Source organism: Oreochromis niloticus, unplaced genomic scaffold (genome assembly GCF_001858045.2).
Source record: "Oreochromis niloticus isolate F11D_XX unplaced genomic scaffold, O_niloticus_UMD_NMBU tig00006539_pilon, whole genome shotgun sequence".
NCBI classification, from domain to species: domain Eukaryota; kingdom Metazoa; phylum Chordata; class Actinopteri; order Cichliformes; family Cichlidae; genus Oreochromis; species Oreochromis niloticus.
In genome coordinates this window covers 347095-354614 of record NW_020328055.1, presented here as the reverse complement: position 1 = coordinate 354614, position 7520 = coordinate 347095, and positions in this window count along the sequence as shown.

The following is a 7520-nucleotide window of genomic DNA, read 5'->3' as shown; positions in this document are numbered from 1 at the left end:
GGGTGTTGCTCTAGTTAACTCCTCGTTGGAGGGGAGAGGGAGGGGGAACAGGAGGACAAATGAGGGCGGGAACAACTGAGCTGTAGTGCTTTTTTTCACTGTGCAATATTTGCAATATTTTTTTTGTGATATTCGACTGTGCAATAGACTCAGTCAAATGTGCAAACCACTGGTATTCCTATTTAACCCTATTATATGTTCTGTATTTATATATGTGTATATATGGTATATTTATGCTCATATCCTTACTCTCATTCCCCTTTATTTGGTATTCCAACTCTGTAACATGCAACTTCTGTCGGTGCTGTGCTACTGGAAACGGTATTTCCCGGAGGAACCCACCCGAGGGATTAATAAAGTTTCATCTAATCTCTAATCTAATCTATACTTCAGTCTGGTATGAAGGTGTCTGTTTTGCAGAAGTCGAGTTTTTCTTGGTTTGCAATCTTGCAGTCCATTCCTGTGCAGGCTTCTAGTGATTGTCCTCTTCCAGACTACAATTCCTGACTTGACTAAGTTATTCACTCGTGTCTTAGCATTTTTTATTAGTCTTTAAACACATCTCTTACTAGTTTTCTTTCCAGAGTCTTTGAACTCTCTCGATTCCTGCCTCTGCCAGGCTTGTTCTGTACTGTGTGGCTCTCTTTGAATTTCTTCTCACTCCAGTTTGTCACACTTGGAAACATTGCAAAAACTCTGTATATCTTCTCCTGCTTTGTTAGCATCAACAATTCTTTTTCTCAAGTCTAAACTCATTTTGTTTGTTTTTGGCATGATGCTTTGTCGAGTGACAGCTCGAACTTTTACCTTTTATACTGTTGGGTCACAGTTTTAACTTGATTTTAAAAGCTTTGCACATTACAAAGTTTAAGCACATCATTGCCCAGCTCAATGAAAAGGAACCTTTTTTGTGGGGCAAATAATATTGACACCAGTCATTTTGTGTTTTTCTGAAATTATTCTGTTATTGTGTACAAAATATTTAAAAAATAAGCTATAGGGAAATCCTCTACTTGAAAATCCTGTTTAAAAAAAACAAAAGCACTTGGGACAATTGTGTTGGTGACAGCTTTTGTTATAATATTAATAATATTTATATGAATATGGGATACTGTTACATGTCTGCATAGACTTTTGTGGAATATGGAGACACTCCTGGCATTATATGAGCAAAGTGAGACCCATTTTTTAGGGTTCGTGGAGATGAGTGTGAAGACCCAAACAATCCCTGTCAATGATGGAGAAGCTTTGATGAAAACATTTGGTAAAAAACGTTTCTCCTCACTCATGTTGCCCACCAGTGATTTCTAGCTGTCCACACACACAGCAGGCTAGAATATGCGCTGAGCCTCAGCACCATGGTTGCAATACTTGGACATGTTTTCTTTATTAAATAATGAACCAGACCCCAAAAAGTAAACAGCTGTTATTGCTAGGCAACGGGAGCAGCATTTGGTGATGCAGCACCTGACCTTCCTGACAATGTGGGAGGAGCATGCATGAAATGGAATGTTTAGAAGAACTGTGCAACACAAGCACTTAGTTACAGCATTTTTCATTGTATCCAGACACGGCTAGAGACACATCTACAGCAGCATCTCTGTGCAGGACAAACGACAGTTGAGGAAAAAAAAAACATTGAAAACTTCCCTTCTCCACAATACGTTGGTTTCTTTGTTTAAAGGGCCAAAATGAATCAAGGGAGATCAAGAAGAGGCTTGGTGAGTGCTTCACCATATGGTACAGTACAGTCTGAGCTGACTAACCTACAAGAGGAATTTCAAAAAATACAGGCTGAAAATGTCAAATTAAAAGAAGAGGCAGAAAAATCAAGAGGAGAAGCTAAAAATTCCAAGTTTGAAATTGAAATAGTATTGAAGGAATTACTGCATGTAAGTCTAAGACTTAAAGGAGAGAAAATGGGAAAACAACAGGCAGAAAATGAGAATGAAAATATCAAGAAAGGACTTTTGGAAGCTCAAAAAACACTGGAGGAAGTGAAAACCACAGCACAAGAAGCCAAAAATAAATATCAAACTGCAAAGAAGGAGGCAGAAAATGTGATGCAGGAATTACAGGAGGTGCAGAAAGCTTTTGAAGAGGAAAAAAGGAAAATGCAGTTGGCAACACAAGAGGCTGAAAATGCAATGGCTGAAGCTGAAATACTGAGAAAGGAATTACTGCATGTAAAGCAAGAACTTGAAGAGGAGAAAAAAGGTAAACATGAGGCAGAAAATGAGAGTGAAAATATCAAGAAAGAATTGCTGGAAGCTCAAAAAGTGTTGGAGGAAGAGAAAATTAAACTACAGGAAGCAAAGAAAGAAATGGAAGATACAAAGAGTTACACTCAAAACATGAAGAAGAAGTTGCTGGAAACACAAGACGCTCTAGAAAAAGAGACACATGGAAAATGGGAGGCAAAACAGGAAAGTGAAACTCTGAAGAAGGAACTGATGAAAGTGCAAGAAGAACTTGCAGAAGAGAAAATTGAGGTGAAGGTATTCAAGAAAGAAATGACAGGCTCTGAGGTGACCAAGAAAGACTGCAAAGATGCACTTAAAGAAATAAAAAAGCACAAAAGGAAGCTAAAGAGCTCCTCAAACAGAAAGGGAAACTGGCCAAACAGCAGCTGAAAGAAAAATTTCAAGATGCCGAGGAGAAGCTAAAAAAACCTTAAAAGAGCTGAAGGCAAAAGAAAAGAAAAGAAAGCCGAGGACAGGAGTGGATTCTGGAGCAGACTGCTGAGAAAAAACTGACCCAGCAGCATCTTCTTCCTTCCCCGTCTCTCCACCTTTCTTTCACCCCATCCTTCTTCTCTCTCTCTCTCATCTTCTCTACCCTCACCTCTCACCTTTAACCCACTTTCTCTTTCACCGTCCCTCTCCTCCTAAAAATCCCCCCATACTTTACTTGGGACGTTTGTTTGTTTTTTAAAAACTTTATTCTGAATACATGTACTTAAATACACAAATAAAATTGCCATAACTTGATGAGACCTCATGTTGCCTGCTTCTTTTCTTGTGTGTCTGTGGATGTAAAACAGTAACACACTTTCTGCTCTGTCTGTCTTTAATTGCAAATAAATGCAATATATCTTCATTTAAAAATGCAGTGCAAAAAACTTCTGCTCTCAATCTTTTTTTAGCAGAAAGCTTTTTTTTGCCCCTTCCTGATTTCTTATGTTTTAACATGTTTGTTACACTTACATGTTTCCAATTTCAAATTTTAACACAGATGGTCAGAGTAAATACAGATTGTAGTTTTTTAAATGATGGTTTCATTTAGTTTGGGAAAAAAGCTCTCCAACTTTACCTCATGTGAAAAAGTAATATCCTTCTAAACCTAATAAGTGGTTTTGTCATCGAGCAAGAACTGCAATCAAGCATTTGCAATAACTGGTGATGAGTGTTTTACAGCGCTGTGGAGGAATTTTGGTCCACTCTTCTTTGCAGAATTGTTTTAATTCGGCCACTTTTTCTAGCATAGGCTGAGTTTTTAAGGTCATGCTAAATCATCTCAATCTGATTCCAGTCTGCACTTTGACCAGGCCAAAACCTCCATTTTGTTTTTTGCGCCATTCAGAGATGATCTTGCTGCTGTGTTTTGCATTATTGTCCTGGTGCACTTGAGCTTCAGGGCACATTAAATGAGACAAGTGAGGCCTTCAGGTTTTCTACATTTTCTGGATAATGGCCCTCATCGTGGTTCGATTCCCAAAGCGTTTGAAATGCCTTTGTAACCAGTGTTCCCTCTAATTTTTCACGTGTCTGAGCGAACACACAAACTCCGTGAGCGATCCCTTGGACCACTGTGAGCGACATCCATTGTGTAGTAGACTCAGAATGAGAAGACACAACATCATCACAGATAACTTTTTCTCCTCTTGCCCAGTGTGTCCTGGAGACACTATTATGAGGAGTCTACAGTAGGACAAGGCAGACATCCTTGCTCTGATGAAGGCTTCTGAGGTTTACAGCATAGAGTTTAAATTCACTGGCAGCCTTACTATGGTCAGTTATATCAGGAAGAAAGGACTGGCTATTGTATTTCTGAAAACAATGTATCACAGCAAAATGGTGAATGAAAACACCAGAAAGTGAAAAAACACAGTTGATCACTTTCTACAACAAGACCAAGGAGGTATAGACACCCTGGACAAGATGGTTGGCACCTCAACCTGCCAGTGTAAAAGATTGGCCCTTAACATTGACACCCTGAAAGCCTACACCTTTTTCTGCGCAGCATCCAGATGTTTAAGGATGGTATCATCAGTGCATGACACGTCTTTCTCACTGAGCTCTCAAAGGAGCTTTCCACAACATAAATGAGTTGACTGGGAATTTTTACCCAACTGCAAATCCCAACCAGTGATGCAATGGGAAGGTGTGGGGGTGACAAAAGCCACAACTTGGGCAAAGGAAAAAAGCAGACAAGGCCAAACAAAGCCAACAAAATTTCAGATCCAAGTGATGAAGATCTTAACATCAGCAGTTGGTACAGGAAATGCAATCGACCTGTGTGCAGGGATTCCAGCCAGACTTTGTCACAACTCCATACAGTGAGGGGACAAGGCAAAAAAAGAGAGAGGAACTGTTTAGACACACACACACGCAAACACACACACACACACACACACACACACACACACACACACACACACACACACACACACACACACACACACACCTGTATTCTCTGCCCGGTGAAGCAGGACAGCAGGAGGTCTGAGTGACTCGGCAAGTTGGAGCCAGTCACGTAGTCAGCACCGCAGAGGAGCAACGCACCTGAGAGACGCAGGAAATGGTTTAATGATGTCATTATTAATATTATCAATGAATTGTATTATTATTATTAATGTTATCATTATCATTAACGTGATGGTTGCCTCCTCGCCCTCTGAGCTGCAGCTGGTGACTGTTTACCTTTGTGGCTCGGCTGGATTCTCCTCTGCAGGCAGCTGAACTCTTCTCTTTGACACTCTGACGGGGGGCTGATGGAGACAGACGGACAGGAAGGAAGGACGTTTGCTGTGAGTGTGTGTGGACATGAGGACTGCGTGATAACAGCAGCATATTCTGCATAACTACAGCTCACAGAAGACAGTTTATAGCATCAGTGTGAGAGTGAGCCGAGCTGAAGGCACTCGGTCATGCTCTGCTTTGTTTCATGGAACAGCAGCAGCTTTCAGTGAGTCCTCCACTTTAACTGTTCACCATATGTAGAATCATCCTACGTGGAGTCTGAGGACTTTCATAGATGATACGTACACTTTGTTTTCTTTATATGAAAACATCCAGCTGTGTGCACCGGGCCCCAGAGACCCACTCAGGGTTAGAATTCATCAGTGGGTTTGCCTTCATAATCCAGCTTCAACACCCGAAAACACTTTAAAGAGAAAACCTGACAAAATACTGAGACGTGACAAATTTACTCAGACTTGTCTGCTACAAATGTGTGTATGAGTGTGTGTGTGTGTGTCTGTGTGTGAGTGTGAGTGTGAATGTGTGTGTGTGTGTGTGTGTGTGTGTGTGTGTGTGTGTGTGTGTGTGTGTGTGTGAGAGTTTCAAACAGCGTCGTTCTCGAAGCTCATCCCTGCTCTGTTCCTCTTCAAAGGCCCGTTTCAGGATCAGGACTCAGGTTCTGGGTCAAAGATGGAGTTATGTTAGCGTAAGGCTCAGGGAAACTGTGGTCTGCACTCTAGGGTGTGGTGTCACCCTCTTTGCAGCTGAGTTCACTCAGTGATGAAGGAATGTGTCCTTACACTGGACCAGACTGGCTGCACTGGCAGCGTCTGAGCTTCTCTGTTGTGGTGATTGTTCCTGTTTTTGGTGGAAGCCGCAGCTTTGACGTCTCTTTAAGATGAATAATCATAAAAGACCTTTAATGACTGAACATCAGCCCAGCGACATGCCTACGTGTGCATGTGTGTGCATGTGTGTGCCTGCGTGTGCATGCCTGTGCCTGCGTGCACTCGCTCATGTCCCCAGCAGTACGTCTGCAGGTGACGGGCTGCTCAGCTGTGGGGATAGTGGAAGCAGAGCAGTTATGTGTACATACAAAGATTTCTGGATTTATTAGGAAGATGCTAATAATGAGTAAACCATGCACTTGCTGGGAGACCGTATGCATGGCTCTTACTGATAGCTTGAGTTCATCTTTCATGCTCTGCTTCCTTAAATAGCAGCTTATGAAGTGCAGTTTCAGAACAGCACCACAAGGTGGAACCGCCTTCACCTGAGTGCTGCTGAGCTGGAGGGCACAGCACTGATGAGACAGTCATATATTTTATTCTGAAGCTCTTCCTGATGTCGACCAGCTCTATGATAAATCATTAAAACTTTACTATCTTATATAAAGTCCAGGATTTCTTTCATTTTAGTTTAAAGCGGTTTGATTTCATCGGGCTTTTCATGACTCATCTTCTTGGCCCTGTGGTGGAAACACAGGTCACCGTGTGCTGCTGGGACGTTCAGCCCTGAGAAGAAGATCCTCATTCAGTGACGAGCACATTTCCACCCAGAACAGAATAAAATAAAATAAAGCTTCCACTTCACTGATTTCAGAGTGGGCCATAATGGCTCCTGGTGCTCTTCATCCATCTAATTTCCCCTCATCAGGAAGTCCTCCAAACCTCAGAGTGACGATTCTTCAGTTAGCCAGTCACTCAGTGACCATCTCAGTCTAATGGCAGATGCACCTCTTTCATGTGTCCTGATGCAGTTGCCTTGGTGACCGGCCTCATCCTGGCAGCTCTTCAGCATCACTGCTACACCTCTGCTCGTTAATGTGAGCACCTTGTAGTGTTATTGATACAACGTGTGTGTGTGTGTGTGTGTGTGTGTGTGTGTGTGTGGTGCATGCTGTTAGCTTGCGCGCAGGCCCTCCAGGTGTCCAGCTCCACGGACAGCTGCTCGATCTTCAGAGGGACACACACCTCTCGCCGCTTCAGCAGCTGACTGAGAAACACAAAGAAACACGTTCACAGACGCTGGCGTGCAGCGGCAGAAGGATCAAAAACAATCATCGATGATAATTTCAAATCAAAAGCCGATATTAGCTGACGTCACTGCGCACGTTTCATATCTGTTCTTGTTTCTGGAATGAATCAGGAGATGCTGAACGTTGATTTTGATCAAGGAAAAATGTAAACCTGTCTGAATCCTCCCTTAGTTATGCTGCAATAGACGTAGGCTGCCGGGGGATTCCCATGATGCATTGAGTTTTTCCTTTCCAGTCACCTTTCTCACTCACTATGTGTTAATAGACCTCTCTGCATCGAATCATATCTGTTATTAATCTCTGTCTCTCTTCCACAGCATGTCTTTATCCTCTCTTCCTTCTCTCACCCCAACCGGTCGCAGCAGATGGCCCCGCCCCTCCCTGAGCCTGGTTCTGCCGGAGGTTTCTTCCTGTTAAAAGGGAGTTTTTCCTTCCCACTGTCGCCAAAGTGCTTGCTCATAGGGGGTCATATGATTGTTGGGTTTTTCTCTGTATGTATTATTGTAGGGTCTACCTTACAG